Below are 26,386 nucleotides of genomic sequence, written 5' to 3' on the forward strand. Positions count from 1 at the left end.
ATGTATTCCTTGCTACTTAAGATTGACGTGTAATCAAGTAGCTTAGTATATAAAATTTCCCAAGTAATAGCTTTCACAAGTAAGTCAAGTCCTACGACTCACTACTTAACCTCCAAGTTCTTCCGGATTCTTATAACCCTATTTCCAATCTTCTCTCTTATAGAGTATCTTCTTCTCCTTTCCATAGGATTATTTGTTAGCATTATAGATTATTCGACTCATATGATGACTTCTAAGAAACTTAAGAAGCTTAAGAAGCATTCCAAGGTACCAAAGTATGGGGTGTAACAAGGTTCTCGATCGATGTGTCTCATCTAGGCCCTAGGCTTGGGTCATAACAAAATTGGTATCAGAGCATAAGGTTTAGGAGTTTCATAGAGAGTCTAACATGCCACGGTAAGTAGAGTCTTGTTCATTGGTATGAAGTGTGCCACATCCATGACTAGGAGCCTATGAAGTATCTTAGGAAAATTTCACTTCTTTTATATTCGATGTCATGCAATAGAGTAGTACTCTAAGTCTTTCCTTTAAGGTGTATTCTTTGCAATTTTCAGAAAATGCCTCCATGAACATGCCTCGCTCGAAGGAATGTGGTTGAACAGAGGCAACAAGCTCTAAATGATCCCTTAAATGACCAAGTCTCCAATGCCGAGTTCTGAGCATTCTTTCAAGTACTTTATCAAGCCAGGATGGCATAAGAAAATTATGAGGTTGTTGCTCCCGTGAACCCAAGTGTGTGTATGGAGGCAACAAGGGTTTGTGACTTCATAAGGATAAATTGTTCGGAGTTTTGGGGTTCCAATGTGGAAGAGGACCCATAAGAGTTTTTTGATAGCATCCACAAGATTATGGAGATTATGGGAATTAGCCCGGTTGTGAAGGTGGAAATGGCGAAGGGTGTTGCTCGAATTTGGTTTGACCAATGGAAGAGTGAGAGGACTAGATAGGTGGATCCCATGACTTGGGAGTAATTTAAAAGAGTGTTCTTGATTGCTTTTTTCGTTGGATTTGAGGGAGGCCAAGATACAAGATTTCATAAATCTTAATCAAGGTGGTATGAGTGTGAGGGAGTATACCCTTGAGTTCACCCAATTATCGAAATATGCTCCATTCATGGTTTCCAACCCAAGAGCTCGTATAAGCAATTTTGTGTCAGGTGTGTTGGATGTGGTTTCTAAGAAGTGTTAGATGACTATGAAAGGCTAAAAGAATGCTAAGAGGCTTATTTGAGGTACTTTCAGGTTACTCATTCACCATGTTACGTCTAGGCCCTAGGCTTAGATCATGACACAAGGTAGACTTTGTCAAGACTAAGTGGATCCACTAAGCTACATTAAGGATCGAGCCTCAACTATGGGTGACCCTCAAAGGAATCAAGCCTCATCTACGGATGTCATGACCCAAGCCTAGGGCCTAGACATGACACGGCAAATGAGACATCCCTCAGAGGTACCTCACCCAAGCCTCTTAGCATTCATGAAACTTTTCATAGGTAATGAAAATAGACAATAAGTGGAAATAAAGAGGGAAATAGGACTTAGGTAGAAGATCATAGAATAAGGGTCGTTATCAAATTCAAAAAATCATACATCTATGTCCAATAATACCTTCCACATAATAGACTTCGCAGGAGCTAAGATAAGTCCCTAGCTCACACTCAATCAATATAAAACAAAATTCAAAATAAAATGTCTAGAAGTCTCAACATTTTACAACTATAAAGATAAAGGGATATATCTACCAAAATATAGGAACTCACCCAAAAGTAGACTTCAATGATCTCTACTAGTGACGTGAGGGAGAATGAGGAAGAACGTCGGTCCTTACATGGTGATATCATATAGTCAAAAGGGTATGCATTAGTACTTTGAATGTACAAAATATGTAGGCATGTAATCACATTGAAGAAACATTTGAAACATTAATATAGTATCAAACATAGTGTAATGCGTGAGTAATCAATCAGGTAAATAACCTTTGAAATATTCATTTTATGTGGAGATAGCCATAACTGACATTTAGGACCATGCGAGTTATTATATGGATTTCAATATAACTCCCTACGTTGGCACGGATTGTCTACTTGCCAAGTAGAACTCCGTCAACTTCATTCATTCTTTTAGTTTAACTTTAAGGGCTTTTGTGGATCTACTAGCCTAAGCCTACAAGGGCTCCTATGTTGGCGCATAGTTAATGGGATAAGGGGTTGCTGCTAGGATACCCTTACCGAATCCCACCTAAATACCATATTTGGTGCTAATTCAAATCCCACAAAATAGTTTAATAGCATAAGAACATATTCACTTACATAGTTTTAAATTATCAAAGAATCATTAGGTAGACTAGCTCATTAAAACTTGGTGATTCAAATGTGAGAATTGTCCTTATCACATAGAATCCATTCTTTGGCTAAGAAGCCCCTTAATCATCATTCAATCATTCTTTTATTTTATAGCACTCCCTTTAATCATATACTTTTGCTTTCATAAACATTCACTTTGGAGTCAAGAGCTTTCAATTCAAACTTCATTGAAATATAGCGAAATTAGGTGGGTTCTATGCAATTCAATCTTCAAATCATTAACATCAACCAACATACATGAGAATAATGGAATGCATCAATCAAAATTTAAAATATATAAGAACCTTTGATAAGCAACCACTTCATGAAATTTAAAGTCAATGTAAACTTAAAATATATAAATAAATTTCAAGTAATCATTAATCTTTGCATTTGAGTAATAATATGAAAACCCATAAAAATTCATCATTGAAATTGAGTTGCTTGGCTTAGAGAATACTTAGAATCCATGGGTGGAATAACCCATGAATGAGACCCAAATACCTTAGGGATTAAAGCCGTAATGCAGCTTTGAGAATGGAGGCTTGAAGAACCTTGAAGTAAAACCCTAGATTGTCCTTGAAACCCTTAGGAGAACTTGAGATAAAGGGAATTTGATTATTTGAGTCTAAGTGTTCGAATGAAGGATTAGGATAGCTTAGGGTCCTGAGAAAATAGTTAATTCAGCCTCCAAAATGACCACCCTTTGATGTTGTAACATGGGAAAAAACTATAATTCCCTTTAAACATCTAGGCAGAACTAACCCTATGAGTCATCCTTATAACCTGTAGAAGGATCGACGAGTTGTAGGAATGACGCATACTATATGGTTTTGGGAATACCTGAGGACTGATCCTCTGGACTTTCTCTATGACTCGCCTCTATGACTTGTAGACCCTTCTATAATTTGTAGAAGTGATTCATCCTGCAGGGTCTGAGAAACCTTGAGGACTGAGTCTCTAAACTCCCTTTACGACTCATTTCTATGACTCTTAGACTTGACGATGAGTCATAGACTCTAGTCATCCTGCAGGGTTAGGAATACATGCAACTCCAAGTCTCTAAAGTTTCTTGACGAGTCATTTCTACGACTCGTATAAACTTCCATGAATCATAAATTTACTCATAAACTCCCTTTTTCCTTAGTCAAATTTCCAACCTCTTTATCAAACATATAATCCATCCCTACGACTCGTAGGAACCTCTAGTACTCATAGGTGGAGTCATTGACATTAATTTTCAGTCTATTTTCCAAAATTGTTCCTTCATTTCAACTCTTTAACTTATGGGGTCTGACAATATCTCCCCCTTAGGAATATTCATCCTCGAATGAGATTGATTAAAGTAGAAAAGAACACGAGATGAGGACTAGCCGCCCAACATGAATACAATAACACCTTGAAATGCATAGAACATGAGATCTTTAAACGTAGCATAAAACATGTCTTTAAAATCAACTTCATGAACATGAATGCATATGAAGACTTAGGAAAAATTGAAATGTAGGAGTCTTAAATATTTGATCATGAATAACTTACTACCTTAGGCTTGAGTAGAATGGAAGAGATGAGGGTATCATTTAATCATGTCCGCTTCCACTTCCCATGTAGCACTTTCAACTTGTTGATTTCTCGAAAGGACATTGATGGAGGCAACTTCTTTATTCCCCAATTTCTTAACTTGCTAGTCCAAAATTTTAACCAGAACATCTTCATAGGTCAAGTTTGCTTCAAAATTCACTACTTCCAATGGGAGAATGGAACTAAGATAGCCCACACACTTTCTCAACATAGACATATGGAACTCCAGATGAACCATGGCCATCTCCAATGGCAATTCCTACTCATAAGCAACCTTACCAACTCGTCTCAAGATTTTATAATGCCCTACATACCTAGGGCTCAATTTCTCTTTCTTACCAAACCGAATCACACCCTTAATGGGTAAAACCTTCAAGTACACCAAATCATCCATACTAAACTCTAGATCCCTTATCCTAGAATCAAAAGAGGACTTTTGAAGACTTTGAGCTATCTTCAACCTTTCTTTAATGAATCTCACCTTTTCAAAAGCATCGAGAACCAAATCGGGACCCAACATGGTCATCTCACCTACTTCAAACCAACCAACCAGAGATCTACATTATTTTCCATATAAAACCTCAAATAGTGCAATCTTAATGCTTGAGTGGTAACTATTATTATAGGCAAACTCAATAAGCAGTAGATAGTTATCCCAACTTACCTTGAACTCTAACACACAAGACCTTAACATATCCTCTAGTGTTTGAATTTTCCGTTTGGCTTGTCCATCAGTTTGAGGATGGAATGCGGTACTTAGCTTGACCTTGGTACCAACACCCTTTTGAAATAATCTCCAAAAATGAGAAGTGAATTGGGAACCACAATACGAGATAATTTACAGTGCAACAAAATGCAACCTTAGCAACTCCCAAATATATAATTTAGCATAATCCTCGGCGCTATAAGAAGTCTTGACCGGTTGGAAGTGATTTGACTTAGTAATTCTATCAACAATCACCCAAATTGAATCGTGATATTTCCGAGTATGAGGCAAACCCACTACAAAGACCATACTCACATCTTCCCACTTCTAAGTAGGGATTTTAATATCTTGTGCTAGGCCACCCGACCTTTGATGTTCGGCCTTAACTTATTGGCAATTCGTACATTCGGCCACGAACCTTGCTATGTCCTTTTTCATGCCACCCCACCAATAAAGCTCCTTTAAGTCATGGTAAATTTTAGTCAAAACGGGGTTAATAGAGTATGAAGAGTTATGATCCACCCTCAAGATCAAACCCCTTAGGCCATCCACATTCGGAACACATAACCGACCTTATAGTGAAATACCCCATCTTTCCCTTGTTAAATAACTTCTACATTTTTTTACCAACCTCATTCACTCTACTAATGTCAGGTCAAGATCTTGTTTTGAATTAACATCCACCACCAAAGATGATTCGGACCCGTTATACACAACCATACCACCATCATCAAAACCACTCACTTCACTCCTAATCTAGCAATCTAGTGAACATCTTTTACCAACTCCCTTTTACCTTAATCAACAAGGGCTACACTCCTCATAAATACTTTACTAAGTGCACTGGAAACCACTTGGCTTTACACGAATGATAATGCACACTCATTTCCTAGTCCTTGAGAAGTTTTAGCCACCTCATTTGCCTTTAGATTGAGGTCCTTTTGGGTGAACACTAATAATGCTCAATTATACCTCGCAAAAGAGATATAGATGATCATTAGCAGTATATTTACCCAACTAAGAGTCAGGGTCGAACCCACAAGGAATAGGATAAAACAAGTTCTATGAGCTATCACTATTAAGTTGTAATTACTACTTCTTGAAAATAAACTTGTAAGTTAATAGGCTAATCATATTCATGGTATCATTCAATTTGTTGCATGCAAAATCTAGCGAGTTAGGTAACATCTAATTTACCTCCCGGTCCTTCTTAGATGTATCTTTTTCATCTCCTCCCTGTGTCTGAATTTATACTTTACTAACCCTTATCCTGGATCCCAGAGTAATATCTCCTTCTGGTCTCAAGTAACTTAGAAGATGTTTATCCCTTCTTTCGAAGTCAGACTCTTCAAATTTCTATTGTGAAATTCTTTTCCTAATCACTACCTCCCTCCCAGAAAAGCAATGAATATGGGGAAGTTCTTAATGCATGCACTCACTAAGAAAGACTTTTGAATGAAAAAATCACAATACATGCAAAAATAATTCACGAATAGCAATCCTACTTTTGTCTATTCTAGTTAAGTCGTAATGGATTCCACAACCCTAGTTGTGGGACTAGCTATGCATATTTATAAGTAAAGCAACAAAAAATTTTGTGTATAATTCATGAATCAATACTTACAAATTGATAGTAAATAAATTTTAGAATAAAGCAAGTTAAACTAGCAAGCAAAACTTGATTCGAGTCTCCAAAGATAGCCAAGAAACACAAGTTATCGTGTGGCTCCTTTAGCTACTTTCCAGCGTGTGTTATCAAGAACATAGGACTCAAAAATATAGTCTAGATCGTATATAATAGCCTTCAAACAATAGGGGAAATGGGGGAGGGAGTATGCATAACACCTAGATCAAAATAATATATTTATACAAGTCTAAAACTAGTCATAAACCAACTAGGTAAAGGAAACTTGATGGACTTCGCATTGCTCTGGAAGGGAGACACCACAACCAGTGGTGTGAACCACAACTCATGGTGGCCTTCTTTAGTGAATTCCTTATCCTTTTATGTCTGGACATACCAACTCGGCACCCACCATTGCCATTGGTGAGGACCACGGTTCGTGGTGAGGCCCTTGGTGGTTGCCTTAGCCATGTTGCTCCTTGCTTTCGCTCTTGGTGATTGACTTCTCCTTTCCACTTCTTGAATTTGAATATTTATGGCTAGATATACCACTACGGCACCTACCACATCCAATGTGAGGATCATGGCTCGTGGTGAGGCTTCCTTGGTGCGAGCCTTAGCCAATTTCTTGGCAGCTTACTAGAGAGCCTTCTTCACGGATTGGAGTTGCCTTTCACGGATAATACTACTTACCATGGACCGTGGTGGATATATTGGTGGGCATAGTTGGTGAAAACATGTTTATTTAATCTTTCAACACCCATTTCAAGGTCCTTCAAGTTTCGGTGAAGTTTGTTCTTTGAGTTCTCCTTTCAAGTTGTACAAAACCTTGCTGAATTCAAGTGTTTGAACACCTTTTGTGCAATTTTGATTTCCATTTAGGATCACCACAATACCAAGATACCAAAATCCTTCAAGATCAATCAAATTTTCAGATGAACCATTCCAAATACCATCAACCCAAGCGTGCTTCAATTTTCCAAAAAACTAACTACAAACACATATCAAACTAACAAAATGCACTTGAGAACTTACAATAATTCCTTATTTTGGGCATCGTAAATGTCATATTTTGGTGACACATAAACACCCTCTACTTAGAATTGACTCTTGTCCTCAAGAAATAACAAAACCTTAGACCAAACGACGCACAAATACAAGCAACTCAAAGGAAACATATAACAGCCCTGCAACATAAAACTTATGCCCAACTACCCTCATACAATGCACTCATGCTCTAGCCACTCACTAGGATTACTTCATGACATTGTACTATCCATAGCTTAAACAAATCAATGTAAAGAGTCATAGACCAGTCAATGTAGAAACCAAATAACACAATCACAGTTCCCTCACTACAAGAAAGTCTCTCATACAGTGTATGTAAGCAAAACAAAGACTGAAACAAGATTACTCATACTCTCAAAAGAAGTTTTAAACAATGCAAAAGTAAATATCATAAGCTTGCCCTTATTTTCAACACTTCATCACTTGAATAAACTTTTTAGGATCACAATAGAACCTTTTAGGCTTATAATGTAGGCTCGGGTTTGGGTAGGATACATTTAGGATAAAAGTAACTACTTTGCCCCTCCAAACACTACTTTGGCTTAGCTACTTAGTTTTTCAGCCACCCAAAATCTTATCGTTCCCATATCTCTTCATCCATTCTTCTCGAGAGTGATTTCCTCTTTTGTTCAATCTTTTTTTTTTCTTTATGACTTATTCTTGCACCTTTTTTCTGTTTTTTTACTTGCGGCCACACCTATGCTTTTCTTTTATTCTAATTCCACAATTATTTTCATACCCTAACTTCTGTACTTACCTTATGGTATCCACCCTTAACTCAACCTTTTTGTCTGAGTTGAAGTACACAATCACCTAGGAGGGACCAAGGCCAAGATAAAGGTTTACAAAACTAATTCTCCTTATAGTAGCTACCCTCAACTTAGGAATTTGGCCTGAGTAGATGTCATGACCCAACCCCGTAGGCCACGATTGGGGTCCGACCTGCGCCTCTATGTATGTATCTAGCGGATGTAACGATCAATATAAAAACTATTTTCATGCTTGTAGCATCTTTCATTTATATCTTATCATGAAGGGGCGTGTAAGCCGACAAGGCTGCCATAGTATCTTAATATTTACAATACATTATGTAGATATAACTGAATAGAACCTACACTTATAACCCACATATATGTCTACAGACCTCTAAGAATATTAATAGTAACATATGGCGGGATAGGGCCCCGCCGTACCCCCGCATAAACAAATATATACATAGGAGGTTTGGTACTACAACTTGGCTCCGAATCAATGGAGATTCTTCCAAACTGGCTGAATGGAATCCTAAGTTAGCGGACTTCCAAAACCTGTGTGTGTATCTGTGGGCATGAAATGTAGCCCCCCGAAAAAAGGGAGGGTCAGTACAACATATGTACTAAGTATATAAGCATAACGTAACTGACATAACAACTGACATAGGCATGCAGGAATTCAAGTATAGCATTTAATAGGGTACTGTACCTGCACCTTACAAACTAAGGTCATGTATATCATTATCACGTACCGTATCTGACCCGCTTGGGGACCCGACGTAACAAATGCATCAGTTTATCATTGTGGGCATATGCATACTATTAGCGTTGTGGGACATATAGCCCGATCCATAACGATATGACAGGTTAGTGCTGAAAAATATCTGGCCTAATCCCTACACATATAATATGTTAGTGCTGAGGAGAGTTCAGCCTGATCCATATATATAATATGTTAGTGCAGAGGAACGTACGACCCGATCTTTATACTTATAACATACTAGTGTCGAGGAACGTATGACCCAATCCCTATACAAATAACACGTTAGTGCCGAGGAACGTACGACCTGATCCCTATACATATAATAATAGATATACGTGCACACAAACTAGTAATGTAACAACCATCTCCTGAATATCATCATAAGATATGTCAAAGAATCTCTAGGTATAAGAGTTTACACATCCAATCATTACTCAGCTAATAGAAGGGTCGAGGAATAGGAGTTTCACCACTTTAAGAATACTAACCTCAAGAAGTGAGTACAAGTCATGATTTATACCCGAAACCTATAAATGGGATCACCTCTAACTCATACCATATATCGCTTCACTTACATCCTACTGTTTCAAAAGAAGGAAGGGATAGGTTTCACGTGTACTACTTTTTGTTAGGTAGAAGACTTACAAGTTCATAACTTAACTATCGTAGGAGTTCTAATATCGAGAAGTGAATTAGATTGACGAACCATAATCAGGGTTCTATGCCATATTACATACACAATCCACTTAGGACTGAGATATGCCAACAGAAAAGAAAGATAGACTTTACGTACTCCTCACTTCCTAACGTATGAAAGGCTTGAGAGGTCCTAGTTCAATTTCTGTAAGATTAATTTCATTAAGAAGTAAATAAGGTTCGTGAAGTACACTCGGCATTTATTAGTAGATTTACCCTCAAGTTCATATCATTCACTACTTAAAAAGGAAATAGTTTGACTATTACAAGATTTCCACCATTATGAAGTAGATAAGAATTATGAACTGAACTCGGAGCTTTATGAATGGAATAACTCCCAATTTCACATACATAATACTTATATCTAAGACATGCCAAAAGAGAAGAAAGGGTAGCTTCACATACCTCTTATCGATTGTTTTGAACCCAGCTTATCTCGTCGGCCTCTGAACCTATTTAACATGAAGGTAATACTAGTATTAATAATCTTTGACTTTCCAGCTTTTAATTCTGTCACCAACTATCCATAGGAACCAATTCCTTATTCACCTTCCTCGACTAGTCTCGACTAGTCTATTAGTTATTTAAGAAGTTAACGAAATTCGGGCAGCATATCCTCTATAACATGGCCTATACGAATTTCAAATTATATCCCTAATCACTACATCCAATCAACAACAACACCATGCAGCATATATATAAGCAATTCCCCTAAACAGTACACAATACAAACTCCAAATGACTCGCTCAAAAGTACGATATCCAAAATAGGGTTTCTAGTCTGTATTTCTTAAAACATTTAACCGTACGAAGCAGAGGGTCGTGTGGATTCAACAAGCAGCACCTACATGTATTTTAGAACACTTTTAGTCCCTTAAATACATCAACACACCACCTACATCCACAGCACCACAAGCGCAACACCTCACCCGACTTCAATTTAACTATAACGACTCCAATTTAAATTATTCCTAACGTCAAGCATATTTATGGAATTTTCATATTTATAGACACCTACACGATGTGTAATACACTTAATAAAAATATCATAAACTACAAATTAAAAGGAAAGACCTTACCTTAAGTTAAACTCATCAAACTCGCCAAATCTATCAAAATGTGAATTTTGGACAGCCTACTGTCTTATATTGTTCCTTAGTTTTGAAGGACTAATTGAGGGAAACATGATTTGAGGACTCAAGGAAAGTTATAGAAATGTGTCTTAAGGTCGCATACAATGTCAAATCACCCCTACCCCAATTTTTTACAAAAATATATGTCCAAAATACAAACAGCAATCCGTGTAGGATTTCCAAAATAAAATCTGGGCAGCACCTCCCCCATACTTCATCACCCTTTTTTTAGCAGAGACAATCAAAACTGGGTTATAGAGGCTAAATGAAAGATATATTCCTATGAAATAGCTTTCCCAAACATCTAGAATCACTTGAAATGAAGCCTTACACAAGGAGTTATTCTAATTTTACCAACAACAGTATCATTCAAAACGGGTTTGTTAACAAGAACAAAAACCTCCTCTTTTCCCTAACAATAAATTTTTTGTTGTTAAAAACCATCATATCTCAGTAGGATACCTTAAATAATTAATTCATGGAAATAAATCGGGGTACTTACCTTGGAAGAACCCTAGCCGTAGCTCACTTATTCTTGCTCTCTAGCTTTTCTCTCAACATTTTCTAAGGCTAAGATGCTGAAAATGATGTTGATCAGCAATAAACATGTATATATATATGTGTCCTTAAAAGGGGACATGTGGCATCCCCCGGGGGTGACATGTGGCAGCCCCTTAGGGTGACACATCCCGCCATACAACTAATCATACACTGCCACGTGGCAGCATGGGTCCACTCTAAGTAGGTGTGTCACCTACTTGTCACCTACTTTTCACCTGCTTGCTTTATTTTAGTGGGTTCGTAATCTAGTATTACTTTAACAGCCTATGTATTCCTTGCTACGTAAGCTCAACACGTACTCCAATAGCTTAAGTATGTAAAACGTCCAAGTTGATAGCTTACGCAAGTAAGTCGAGTCCTACGACCCATACTTGGCTTCCAACTCTTTTCAAATCCTTATAGACCTATTTCCAACCTTCACTTTTAAGAGGCATCACGTCCTCCCTTCCTTAGAGTTATTTAATCATGTTATAGATAATCTGGGTCACAGGACAACTTTCAAGAAGCTTAAGAAAACATTCCGAAGCACAAAGGTACGGGATATAACATCCTTCCCCCTTTTAGAACATTCGTCCTCGAATTTTAACTAGCCTCATAAGGTTTTACGAGTGCTTCAAGATTTCTCTGTACTGGTTGTCATCCAAAGACCTCTTATTAACACATATAGTCAATTTAAGAGGGTAGATTACCCATAGGCATAGAGAATAGGTGATATTTCTTTTCCCTTTCTTCTTTCCAGTTCTCTTACCACACATCATATTGTACCCTTTACAGGAATATGTGTAGGAGATTAAAGTGGCTCGGAAGATGCTTTAGCATTGCCATACTAGTCTGTACGTAAATCTATATTGTTTCTTACTTCCTTTATCTGATGTTAGGGCTCCACTATAACTTTTGTCCTTAGTACTGATTGTACATTAAAGGTTTTGCTTCAAACCATCTTGTACCTTCCCTTAATGTATTCGAATATAGCAGTTACATGGCTACTACCGACTTTGTTTATCGAGTAATCACCTGGTTTTACTCTTGGCATACCACTATTTGTAAGTTGCATCAGTTATTTTGCAAAGCTTCTTATCATATTTCATGGTGGAGTCACATATACACAATACTTCTTTCTACCAACAATGTCAAGCAAGGCTAACGTATACATACATCCATATCATCTCATATCACAGCCGCATAGGGCTTTCCAGAGGGTTACCTATCCTAGTACTACTCTTGTCCAAGCATGCTTAACTTCATAATTCTGATGGGATCCAGAGCGATAGTTCTGGTATGATCACATCGATCCCTTTTGGGGTCTTGTTTGAAGGTTAAGTGTTCCCATTTACACAAAATCGCATCAATTGATTTTCTCTTATGCTTATATTTCTCTTGTCCACTTCCCCTCTTTAGGGTGTATCCATGTCATTATCTGTTTATTTCTAACTTTCCAAATGTATAGGAGTCCTTTCTAACCTATTTAGTATACTGCGTTATTTCCATATCTTCCTTTACATCCCTTCTACTTTGGGTTATCCATGTACGAAACTTTAACACCATTATGTGGTTCTTAGAACCCTCAATTTATAGTACCAACTCCAGTCTTGAACACTAGGAGTCGAGTAATATCCTTAATGTAGCAGTGTATTCAAAGCCACATTCCATTTATCCTAATCAATAATTAGCTCGTGCTCATAATTAGTTCAAATTCTCCACTCGAGAGCACTTATACTTTGATGATCCGTGTTTCAAGCTTCGTCATAATACTAGCTTTATTCCAGTGGATACCACTTGACCTTTTATTCTGAACATTCCCTATAAATTTGTGTAAGTCTTTCTTATTCATTCACTATTTGCCTTTCTGTCTTCCACTTAACTTATTCTGCTTTACATATTTCACTGTACCGGCATGCACTCACAGTCTAGTTTGTCACACTTGCTTTCGCTTCTCTTACTTACCCTCAAGTTTTCTTCTATTTCACTATAGAGGAGATTTCTCATCCTTTCCTTTTTTTGTTACGTATATATCACAATATCAATTCAGTCAGTACCTTAATATATCATTCTATCCAGATCTATCAGTCTTCCTTAAATCATCTTCTTAGGGTCAAAAGTCTTTTCCAACTTCGGTTTACCATATCAATATCGACCTCCCAATTTCTATTGCCATCAATTCAGTAATTAACTTTTTTCTCGAGGTTATCCATACTTGTAGTTTATCTAAATTTCATCATTATTGTGGACACGACCTTTCAAGATATACTACAGCCCTGTATCTTATTCTCTTTCTAATTCTTGGAAAATTTGGGCAGAGTTTCCTCTGTATTTCTTACTATCTCAAACCTGCAATCAGAAAATACCAATAGTGCCTCATTGGGCCAACACGCATAAATATACATATATATATATATCATATCACATCATATTGCATTCTCACAGGGCGCCTAATACTAACAATAGTATAAAATGAGGGACTTACCTCACATGTCCAACTCGAACTGCGCCTGTTAGACCTTTCGTCCATATTTCCTTTCACTTTTCAACTTTATCTACTTTTTTCCTTCAATTTCAGACTTTACATGTCAATCGTATTTCCATACCTTACCTGGCACACATCTTTCATGCCTTGGCTTACCTACGTATTTTGTAACTTCCCATATCGTCAGTCATTTCCTTCTATCGATATCGTCTTTCATCTAAAATCAGAGGTTAGTATAAGGAGTTCCATTTCCTATGACTTGGCTTTATCGCACGACCTTAGATATGAGAAAAAGGAAACATCCTAAATATCCTATAGCCTCTTGTTTATAGATGTGGCGTATAACACATCGATAATCAAGACTCTACTAGACACAGTCTGTAGACACTTCGAGGATGAACTTTTCTGATACTACTTCTATCACGACCCAACCCCATGGGCCGCGACTGGGTTCCAACTTGGGCCCCCATATACGTATCTAGCAGATGTAACGATCAATATAAAAACTATACACAAGAACCCCAGTGGGTTATAACATTTTCATACCTGTAGCCTCTTTCATTTGTATCTTATCATGAAAGGGTGCAAGTCGACAAGTCTGCCAAAGTATCTTAATATTGACAATACATTATGTAGACATACCTGAATAGAACTTACATGTATAACCCACACATATGTCTACAGACCTCTAAGAACATTAATAGTAATATATGGCAAGACAGGTCCCCCTCCATACCCTGAATAAACAAATATATACATAGGAGGTTTAGTACTACAACTCAGCTCTGAATTAATGGAGCTTCTTCCAAACTAGCTTAGTGGAATCCTAAGTGGCGGACTCTCAAAACTTGTGTTTGTACCTGCAGGCATGAAATGCAGCCCCCCCCCCCCGAAGATAGGGGGTCAGTATGACATATATACTGAGTAAATAAGCATAACGTAACTGACATAACAACTGACATAGGCATGCAGGAAATCAAGTATAGCATTTAATAGGGTACTGTACCTGCACCTTACAAAGTAAGGTCATGAATATCATTATCACGTATCGTATCCGGCCCGCTTGGATACCCAATGTTACAAATGCATCAGTTTATCATCATGGGCGTATGCATACTATTAGCACTATGGGACGTATAGCCCAATCCATATAGATATGACAGGTTAGTGCCGAGGAACATTCGGCCCGATCACTACACATATAATATGTTAGTGCTGAGGAGTGTTCGACCCGATCCATATATATATAATACATTAGTGCTGAGGAACGTACGGCGCAATCCTTATACATATTACACATTAATACCGAGGAACATACGGCCCGATCCCTATACATATAACACGTTAGTGCCGAAGAACATACAGCCTGATCCCTATACATATAATAATACATATACGTGTACACAAAACCTGGTAATGTAATAACCATAACCCGAATATCATCATAAGATGTGTCAAAGAGTCTCTAGGTATAAGAGTTTACACATCCAATCATTACTCAGCTAATAGAAGGGTCGAGGAATAGGAGTTTCACCACTTTAAGAATCCTAACCTCAAGAAGTGAGTACAAGTCATGATTTATACCCGAAACCTATAAATGGGATCACCTCTAAATCATACCATATATCGCTTCACTTACATCCTACTGTTTCAAAAGAAGGAAGGGATAGGTTTCACGTGTACTACTTTTTGTTAGGTAGAAGACTTACAAGTTCATAACTTAACTATCGTAGGAGTTCTAATATCGAGAAGTGAATTAGATTGACGAACCATAATCAGGGTTCTATGCCACATTACATACACAATCCACTTAGGACTGAGATATGCCAACAGAAAAGAAAGATAGACTTTACGTACTCCTCACTTTCTAACATATGGAAGGCTTGAGAGATCCTAGTTCAATTACTGTAAGAGTGCTTTCATTAAGAAGTAAGTAAGGGTCGTGAATTACGCTTGGCATTTATGAGTAGATTTACCCTCAAGTTCGTATCATTCACTACTTAACTTGAAAACATGCCAAAAGAAGAGAAAGAATAGGCTTTACATACATTACCTTTTATTATATAAAAAAAAACCTTAAAAAGGAAATAGTTTCACTATTACAGGATTTCCACCATCATGAAGTGGATAACAATTATGAACTATACTCAAAGCTTTTACGAATGGAATAACTCCCAATTTCACATACATAATACTTACATCTAGGATATGCCAAAAGAGAAGAAAGGGTAGCTTCACATACCTCTTATCGATTGCTTTGAACTCGGCTTGTCTCGTCGTCCTCTGAACCTATTTAACACGAAGGTAATACTAGTATTAATAATATTTTACTTTCCAGCTTTTAATTCTGTCACCAACTATCCATAGGAACTAATTCCTTATTCTCCTTCTTCGACTAGTCGATTAGTTATTTAAGAAGTTAGCGGAATTCGGACAGCATCTCCTCTATAACATGCCCTATCCGAATTTCCAATTATGTCCCTAATCATTACAGCCAACCAACAAACACACGCTGCAGCATATATACAAGCAATTCACATCAACGTTACACAATAGAAACTCCAAACGACTCGCTTAAAATTATGATATCCAAAATAGGGTTTCTAGTGTCTATTTTGTAAAACCTTTAACCGTATGAAGTGGAGGGTCCTGTAGCTATAACCAGCAGCACCTATATATATTTTATAACACGTTTTCCTGCAACACATCACCACACCACCTACAGCCGCAGCACCACAAGTGCAACACTTTACCAGACTTCAATTTAACTATAACGACTCCAATTTAAATTGTTCCGAACGTCAAGCATATTTATGGAATTTTCATATTTATAGCAACCTAAACGACATGTAATACACTTAATAACAATATCATAAAATCCATATTAAAAGGAAAGACCTTACCTTACGTTAAATTCATCAAACTCGCCAAAACTATCAAAACGTGAATTATGGACAGCCTACTGGCTTATATTGTCTCTTAGTTTCGAAGGGGTAAATTAGGGAAATAGGATTTTTGACCTCAAGGAAATTTATAGAAATGTGTCTTAAGGTCACACACAATTTCAAATCACCCCTACCCCAATTTTTTACAAAAGGATATGTCTAAAATACAAATAGCAATCTGTGTAGGATTTCCAAAATAAAATCTGAGCAGCACTTCCCCCATACTTCATCACCCTTTTTCGAGAACAGACATTCAAAACTGGGTTATAAAGACTAAATGAAAGTTATATCCCTATGAAAAATATTTCTAAAATATCTTGAATCACTTGAAATAAAGCCTTACACAAGGAGTTATACTCATTTTACTAACAGAAGTATCATTCAAAAACGGGTTTGTTAACAAGAACAAAAACCTCCTCTTTGCCCTAACAATAAATTTTATGTTGTTAAAAACCATCATATCAACGTAGGATACCTTAAATAATTAATTAATGGAAAAAAATCAGGGAACTTACCTTAGAAGAACCCTAGCCGCAGCTCCCTTATTCTTGCTCTCTAGTTGTTCTCTCAACTTTATCTAAGGCTAAGATGCTGAAAATGATGTTGATCAGTAATACACATGTATATATATGTGTCCTTAAAAGGGGACACATGGCATCCCCCAGGGGTGACACATGGCAGCCCCCTAGGGTGCCACCTCTCATCATGAAACCAATCATACGCTGCCACATGGAAACATGGGGTCCACCCTAAGTAGGTGGGTCACCTACTTAGCCCAAGTAGGTGTGTCACCTGCTTTGTTCATTTTTGTGGGTTTGTAATCTCATCTTACTTTAACAGCCTATGTATTCCTTGCTACGTAAGCTCAACACGTACTCCAATAGTTTAAGTACATAAAATATCTAAGTTGATAGCTTACACAAGTAAGTCGAGTCCTACGACCCATTACTTGGCCTCCAACTCATTTCAAATCCTTATAAACCAATTTCCAACCTTCACTCTTAAGGGGCATAACGTCCTCCCTTCCTTAGAATTATTTAATCATGTTATAGATAATCTAGGTCATGGGACAACTTTCAAGAAGCTTAAGAAGACATTCCGAAGGACAAAGGTATGGGGTATAACATCCTTCCCCCCTTTAGAACATTCATCCTCGAATGTTAACTAGCCTCATAAGGTTTTACGAGTGCTTCAAGATTTCTCTATACTGGTTGTCATCCAAAGGCCTCTTATTAACCCATATAGTCAATTTAAGAGGGTAGATTACCCTTAGGCATAGAGAACATGTGATATTTCTTTTCCCTTTCTTCTTTCTAGTTCTCTTACCACACATCATATTGTACCCTTTACACGAATATGTGTAGGAGATTAAAGTGGCTCGGAAGATGCCTTAGCATTGCTATACTAGTCTGTACGTAAAATTGTATCATTTCTTACTTCCTTCATCTGATGTTAGGGCTCCACTATAACTTTTGTCCTTAGTACTGATTTTACCTTAAAGGATTTGCTTCAAACCATCTTATACTTTCCCTTAATATATTCGAATATAGCAGTTACATGGCTACTACCGACTTTGTTTATCGAGTAATCAGCTGGTTTTACTCTTGGCATACCGCCATTCATAAGTTGTATCAGTTGTTTTGCAAAGCTACATCCCTTATGTCGAAGGGTTTTATCATCTTTCATGGTGGAGTCACATATACACAATACTTCTTTATACCAACAATGCCAGGCAAGGCCAACGTATAGATCCATCTATATCATCTTATATCACAGCCGCATAGGGCTTTCTAGGGGGTTACCTATCCTAGTACTACACTCGCCCAAGCACGCTTAACTTTAGAGTTCTGATGGGATCCGGTGCGTTAGTGCTAGTTTGATCGCATCAATCCCTTAGGGGGTCTCGTTTGAAGTTTAAGCGTTCCCATTTACACACGATAGCGTTAGTTGATTTTCTCTTATGCTTATATTTCTCTTGTCCACTTCCCCCCTTTAGGGTGTATCCATGTCATTATCTGCTTATTTCTAACTTTCCAAATGCATAAGAGTCCTTTCTAACCTATTTAGTATACTGCCTTATTTCCATATCTTCCTTTACATCCCTTATACTTTGGGTTACCCATGTATGAAACCTTAATACCATTATGTGGTGCTTAGAACCCTCAATTTATAGTACCAACTCCAGTCTTGAACACTAGGAGTCGTGTAATATCCTAACCTCAAGAAGTGAGTACAAATCATGATTTATACCCGAAACCTAGAAATGGGATCACCTCTAAATCATACCATATATCGCTTCACTTACATCCTACTGTTTCAAAAAAAGGAAGGGATAGGTTTCACATGTACTACTTTTTGTCAGGTAGAACTGAATAAGATTGACGAACTATACTCAGGGTTCTATGAATAGAATTATTCCCACATTACATACACAATCCACTTAGGACTGAGATATGCCAACAGAAAAAAAAAGATAGATTTTACGTACTCCTCACTTTCTAACGTATGGAAGGCTTGAGAGGTCCTAGTTCAATTACTTTAAGAGTGCTTTCATTAAGAAGTAAATAAGGGTCGTGAATTACACTTGGCATTTATGAGTAGATTTACCCTCAAGTTCATATCATTCACTACTTAAAAAGGAAATAGTTTGACTATTACAGGATTTCCACCATCATGAAGTGGATAAGAATTATGAACTGAACTCGGAGCTTTATGAATGGAATAACTCCCAATTTCACATACATAATACTTACATCTAAGACATGCCAAAAGAGAAGAAAGGGTAGCTCCACATACCTCTTATCGATTACTTTGAACCCGACTTCTCTCGTCGTCCTCTGAACCTATTTCACATGAAGGTAATACTAGTATTAATAATCTTTGACTTTCAGACTTTTAATTTTGTCACCAACTATCCATAGGAACCAATTCCTTATTCACCTTCCTCGACTAGTCTCGACTAGTCTATTAGTTATTTAAGAAGTTAACGGAATTCGGGCAGCATCTCCTCTATAACATGCCCTATCCGAATTTCCAATTATGTCCCTAATCACTACAGCCAACCAAAATCAACACCCTGCAGCATATGTACAAGCAATTCACATCAATAGTACACAATACAAACTCCAAACGACTCGCTCAAAATTACGATATCCAAAATATGGTTTCTAGTCTCTATTTCATAAAACCTTTAACCGTACGAAGTAGAGAGTCATGTGGCTGTAACCACCAGCACCTACATGTATTTCAGAAAACTTTTAGGCCCTGCAACACATCACCACACCACCTACAGCCGCAGCACCACAAGCGCAATACCTTACCCGACTTCAATTTAACTATAACGACTCCAATTTAAATTGATCCTAACGTCAAGCATATTTATGGAATTTATATATTTACAGCCACCTACACGATGTGTAATACACTTAATAACAACATCATAAAATCTATATTAAAAGTAAAGACCTTACCTTATGTTAAACTCATCAAACTCGCCAAAACTATCAAAACGTGAATTCTGGACAGCCTACTATCTTATATTGTCGCTTAGTTTCGAAGGGGTAATTGAGGGAAATAGGATTTTTGACCTCAAGGAAAGTTATAGAAATATTTCCTAAGGTTGTATACAATTTCAAATCACCCCTACCACAATTTTGTACAAAACGATATGCCCAAAATACAAACAGCAATCCGTGTAGGATTTCCAAAATAAAATCTGGGCAGCACCTCCCCCATACTTTATCACCCTTTTTCGAGTAGAGACAATCAAAACTGGGTTATACAGGCTAAATAAAAGTTATATCCCTATGAAATATCTTTCCAAAACATCTTGAATCACTTGAAACGAAGCCTTACACAAGGAGTTATACTTGTTTTACTAACAATAGTATCATTCAAAAATGGGTTTGTTAACAAGAACAAAAACCTCCAATTTGCCCTAACAATAAATTTTATGTTGTAAAACACCGTTATATCACTGTAGGATACCTTAAATAATTCATTCACGGAAATAAATTAGGGAACTTACCTTGGTAGAACCCTAGCTGTAGCTCCCTTATTCTTTCTCTCTAGCTTTTCTCTCAACTTTTTCTAAGGCTAAGATGCTGAAAATGATGTTGATCAGCAATACACATGTATATATATATATGTGTCCTTAAAAGGGGACCCATGGTATCCCCAGGGGTGACACATGGCAGCCCCCTAGGGTGCCACCTCTCGTCATAAAACCAATCATACGCTGCCATATGGCAGCATGGGGTCCACCCTAAGTAGGTGGGTCACCTACTTAGCCCAAGTAGGTGTGTCACCTGCTTTTTTCATTTTTGTGGGTTCGTAATCTCGTCTTACTTTAACAGCCTATGTATTCCTTGCTACGTAAGCTCAACACGTACTCCAATAGCTTAAGTATATAAAACATCTAAGTTGATAGCTTACGCAAGTAAGTCGAGTCCTTAAGGGGCATCACGTCCTTCCTTCCTTAGAATTATTTAATCATGTTATAGATAATCTGGGTCGCGGGACAACTTTCAAGAAGCTTAAGAAGACATTCCGAAGGACAAAGGTATGGGGTATAACATCCTTCCCCCCTTTAGAATATTCATCCTCGAATGTTAACTAGCCTCATAAGGTTTTACGAGTGCTTCAAGATTTCTCTATACTGGTTGTCATCCAAAGGCCTCTTATTAACCCATATAGTCAATTTAAGAGGGTAGATTACCCTTAGGCATAGAGAACATGTGATATTTCTTTTCCCTTTCTTCTTTCTAGTTCTCTTACCACACATCATATTAAACCCTTTACACGAATATGTGTTGGAGATTAAAGTCGCTCGGAAGATGCCTTAGCATTGCTATACTAGTCTGTATGTAAAATTATATCATTTCTCACTTCCTTCATCTGATGTTAGGGCTCCACTATAACTTTTGTCCTTAGTACTGATTGTACCTTAAAGTTTTTGCTTCAAACCATTTTATACCTTCCTTAATGTATTCGAATATAGCAGTTACATGGCTATTACCAACTTCATTTATCGAGTAATTATAATAATCCAACCCCGTAGGCCGCGACTGGGGTCCGACCTGGAGCCATTTTCGTTTATGTCATAATTTGAAAGGGCATACAAGCCGACAAAGCTGCCATAAGAAAATAAAATATACCATACATCATATAGACCCAGTTGAATCAAACTGATATACACAACCCACATATACATGTCAGCAGACCTCTAACAATATCAATGACAACATATGGAAGGACAGGGCTCCTGTTGTACCCTTGAATAATAAAACAATACTATACATCAATGGCAAATGCCAAAAATTAGGCTCCGATACAATGAAGCCTCTTGCAGCTGAGCTGAGCGGGATCCTAAGATGACGGACTCTCAAAACCTGTACATGTACCTGCGGGCATAAAATGCAGCCCTCTCCCTCTTGAGAAAAGAGGGGTTAGTATGATATATGTACTGAGTATGTAAAATATAACATATCATAACTGGAAACATATTTGAAGTGGAAAAGAAGGGAATCGAGTACATCATAAAAGAAGCATCTGTACCTGTACTCTCTGAATCATAAAAACATGCATGATCAAATTATATCATATAGTTGGCCCTATCAGGGGTCCGATGGATACACCTGTAAGATCATCATAACCCAGTGCCATCACCAGCTTATTACAATACATCATCATATATATATACATACGTATCCCGGCCCTCTAGTGAGGGGCTCAGTGGACAATGTAGTGAATTATGCACGATTACTATTCCCGGCCCGGAACTTGGTGAAAGAAGTGCTACAGTATACATGAGTAGAGTAGTGAGCAACTATATGCAATTTAAATCATTATTAGAGTCTCAATAGAATAAGTAAGTTAAGCTTTTGCTTGAGGACCCGAATAACGGTGTAGTCATCTCGAGTGTCCTCTAAATGCCATTATAGGCTTCCTTAAAAGTAATCTTGGGGACCCTAGACATGTATTAACATAGGTCCAAATCATTTATGGAATCAAAAATACTTAGTCTCGTATAGTCCTTAAGACTTGGAGCATGTACATTTGGTACCTTTTTAACATATAGATGTTTCTAGGAAAAAATAGTTCAACTACTATCAGAGTTCAATATTCAAAGTAAATAGGAAATGTTAATAATGGAGTTACTCTATAGCTCACATCATATTTAACTTACAACTAAGACATGCCAGAAAAGAAAGAGAGTAAACTCTATATAGTCTATACTTTCCTTCAGGTGGTCATTATATACGTATCTCGTACCCGGCCCATCCTGGGGCTCGGTGAACAACTATGGCATCATAATCTCATTTTCCTACCATGTACATATCAAGAGAAAGGAAAGATAGTTTCCCACACACTACTCTTTAGCACGTAGAAGCCTTAACAGGCAATGCTCAATTCTTGCAGGGGTGTCAACACCTAACTGTAGTTAGGGATTATGAGACATACCTGGAGTTTTGGGAGTGGAATTATCCCCAAATTCCATATACAATTCACTTAAGGCTAAGACTTTCCAAAAGGAAAGAAAGATAGTTGTACGTACTTATACCAAAACATGCCAAGAGAAAGCTTTACATACCTCGTATGAGTAACTCTTTGTCATATTCGCCTCGTCATCCTTTGAACCTATTCAACATGGAAGTAATATGAATATCAACCACTCGGGACTTTCCAGCACCTTCATTTGCACCTTAGTATTCATGGAATCTATTTCATTGTCTGTTTCTTTGACTAGTCCTTTAATTAGTTAAGGCGTTAACGAAAATTGGGCAGCACCTACCCTATAACGTGCCCTATCCAAATTTCAAATCACAAACCTAGAAACTACAGCCAACCAAAAACAACAACTTGCAACATAAGTACAAGCAATTCACACCAACATTACACAATACAAACCCCAAACAATTCACTCAAAACTATCAAAACGTGAATTCTGGATAGCTTACTATCTTGCATTGTCGCTTCATTTCGAAGAGGTGATTGAGGGAAACAAGATTTATGTCATCATGAAAGTTATAGACATGTGTATTAGGGTTGCATAAAATTTCAAATCACCGTTACATCAATTCTGTACAAAAAGATATGCCCAAAATACCAACAACAGTCCGTGTAAGATTTCCAAAACCAAAATCTGGAAAGTACCTCCTCTATACTTCATCACCCTTTTACGAGCAGATAAAAGCAAAACTAGATTTTAAAGGATAAATGAAAGTTATATAACTATGAAATATATTTCCAAAACATATTGAATTACTCGAAACTAAGCTTTACACAAGAAGTTATACAAATATTAATAACAACAGTCCCTTCCAAAAATGGGTTTGTTAACTAGTTCTTAATATTTTCTATCTTTGTTCTTTCAACTTTCTCTTAAGTTCCAAGCTGAAGAATTAATTCCATAGATATCTTAAGATACATATATACATCTCTATGTGATTTATGAACACCGTAGATAATTAATTGACGGAGGAAAATTGGAACTTACCTTGAAAAGGAGCCATCCGTAGCTATGTTCCTTTGCTCTCAAACTTTTTCAGCTTTTGGCTAAGTTTTAAGGTAAGGAATGAATTCCTTAGTCACTTAAATACATATATAGGGTGGCTTTGGAGGTGACACATGTCAGCCCCATAGGGTGACATGTGTCTAGCCCTTATTGGGCTACGTATGCATGCTGCCAATAGGGTGTTACCACATGGCAGTGGGGTCCACCTCCCCCAAGTATGTGGGTCACCTACTTGACCCCAAGAAGGTGGGTCACCTTCTTCCTTGAGTTGCTGCCACGTGTCGCCTTCCTAGGCTGCCACGTGTCATCTTTTTCTCTTCCTCATGGGTTCATAATCTCATCTTATTTTAAGAACCCGTGTAATCCTTGCTACATAAGCTTGGTATGTCTTTAAGTAACTCAAGTGTATAAGACTTCTAAATTATTAGCTTACATAGGTAAATCGAGTCATACAACTCATTTGTTGGCCTCCAATTCCTTTCGGATTTCCTATAACTATATTTCCAACTTTCCCTCTGACGGGGTATCGCACTCTTCTTTCCTTGGAGTCATTTGATGGTGTCATAGATTATCCGGCTCACATGCTCACTTCTAAAAAGCTTAAGAACTATTCCGAGCTCAAGAGTGTGGGGTTTAACATCCTTCCCCCCTTTAGAACATTCGTCCTTGAATGTTAAATAAAACTTCCCTCAAGACTTTATACCGATTGTAGGAAGATTGTTTTCTATGGCGATCACACATATTTTTATCCAATTAATATATGAGTTTCAGGAGTTGGGGTTACTTATAGACATCGGGAATAGGTACGAATACTTGTATTTTATGTCCTTTTCAATTTCTCAGGTCATCCCCTTTTCTAGTTTTGGTTTTGCCACAGTATCTTGATGGGAGGCACGTCTTTAGTCTACAATCTTCTAGTTTGCCAATCTAAGATAGTGATAGGTTGTTCCTCGTAGGATTCTATTTCCTGGACATCATCTATGGAACATACCCTGGGTGGCTCGTCAATACCCCTGCGAAGCATCCTTATCTGATGGACTGGGCGTATAGTTTCCAAATAAGGTGGTAAGCTCAATGTACCGACCACTTTGCCCATCTTACGAGCAACTTGATACGGTTTAATGTATTTTGGGTTAAGTTTCCTTTTCTGGGTGACCCTATTATGAATATCCAATCATCAATTTGAATTCTGTATATCGATGTCGATTATCTGTATATCATTTCTGCCGACTTCGGGCTTCTAGTCAATAGCTTGCTTAATCATGTCGAGGCCTTTTTTTCTTAGCCTTTCTAATATCGACCCATCCAATAGGGGACTTACACGTCTTGCTCTACCAGTATTGTACGGGGCTATTGGGATACTAGAGTAGTAATTATTATTGTAGGCAACTTAATAAGTGATAGATAATCATCCTAGCTATCTTTGAAGTTAACAACACCAGCTCATGACATATCTTTTAGCGTTTAAATGGTACGCTTTAACTTGTTCATCAGATTTGAGGGTAAAGTAGTATACAAAGACTTATCTGTCTTCCCAGTTTCTTCACGAACTGATCCTCGGTATTTAACTATAACTTGGGCTCCTTCATCTGGGATAATAGCTATGGGAACTTCGTAAGGTCCTACTATACTTTTACCCTATAATTTTACACTTTCTCGGCTGAGTAGGTAGCCTTTGATCGAAGGAGCAGGGGCTAATATCGTTAATCCATAAGTAACATTCCCTCTAGAGTCATCTGGCGCTAGAGTGTGAAGTGAGTCTTGTAGCCCTGGTCATATTGTGGGATTTTCGACCTCGCATATCACTTCCTGTCTTCCGTAAATTACATCAACTGGTACCCTTACCTTTTGGGTTTTTTTTCCGCCCTAAGAGTTGGCTGCCAAGTGGTGTCGAAATTCTCTCGCCTACTGGCCCGTATAGACATTTTGTGGTTTGCCTCTCATTAACTGGTATTATGTTGAAGAGTTGTGGCATTCGAGTGCGTCGTCAGTTAGCAATTAGCTAATCCTTCTTGTCTTGCTTAAATCCTTTTAACAATACCCTCAACGTAATTTATAGTACTCTAGAAACATAATCTCATGTCGTTTCTCCGCCGCTAGTTCAGATTCTTGAATCTCGTGCGACCACACTCGCACTATTGCACTAAATTCCACCAGAATTTATAAGTTAAGCGTGCTTAGGCGAGAAAAATACTAGGATGGGTGACCTCCTTGGGAAGTCCTCATGTCGCATTTC

The 26,386-nt window shown here is 37.6% G+C and overlaps 2 pseudogenes; one reads left to right on the forward strand and one right to left on the reverse strand.

Annotated features, from left to right (window-relative positions):
• Positions 1–18,401: 18,401 nt before the first annotated feature.
• Positions 18,402–18,522, reverse strand: LOC129901858 (5S ribosomal RNA; annotated as a pseudogene).
• A 7,744-nt stretch (positions 18,523–26,266) lies between these two features.
• Positions 26,267–26,386, forward strand: LOC129901947 (5S ribosomal RNA; annotated as a pseudogene).

Source organism: Solanum dulcamara, chromosome 8, assembly GCF_947179165.1.
Source record: "Solanum dulcamara chromosome 8, daSolDulc1.2, whole genome shotgun sequence".
NCBI lineage: Eukaryota > Viridiplantae > Streptophyta > Magnoliopsida > Solanales > Solanaceae > Solanum > Solanum dulcamara.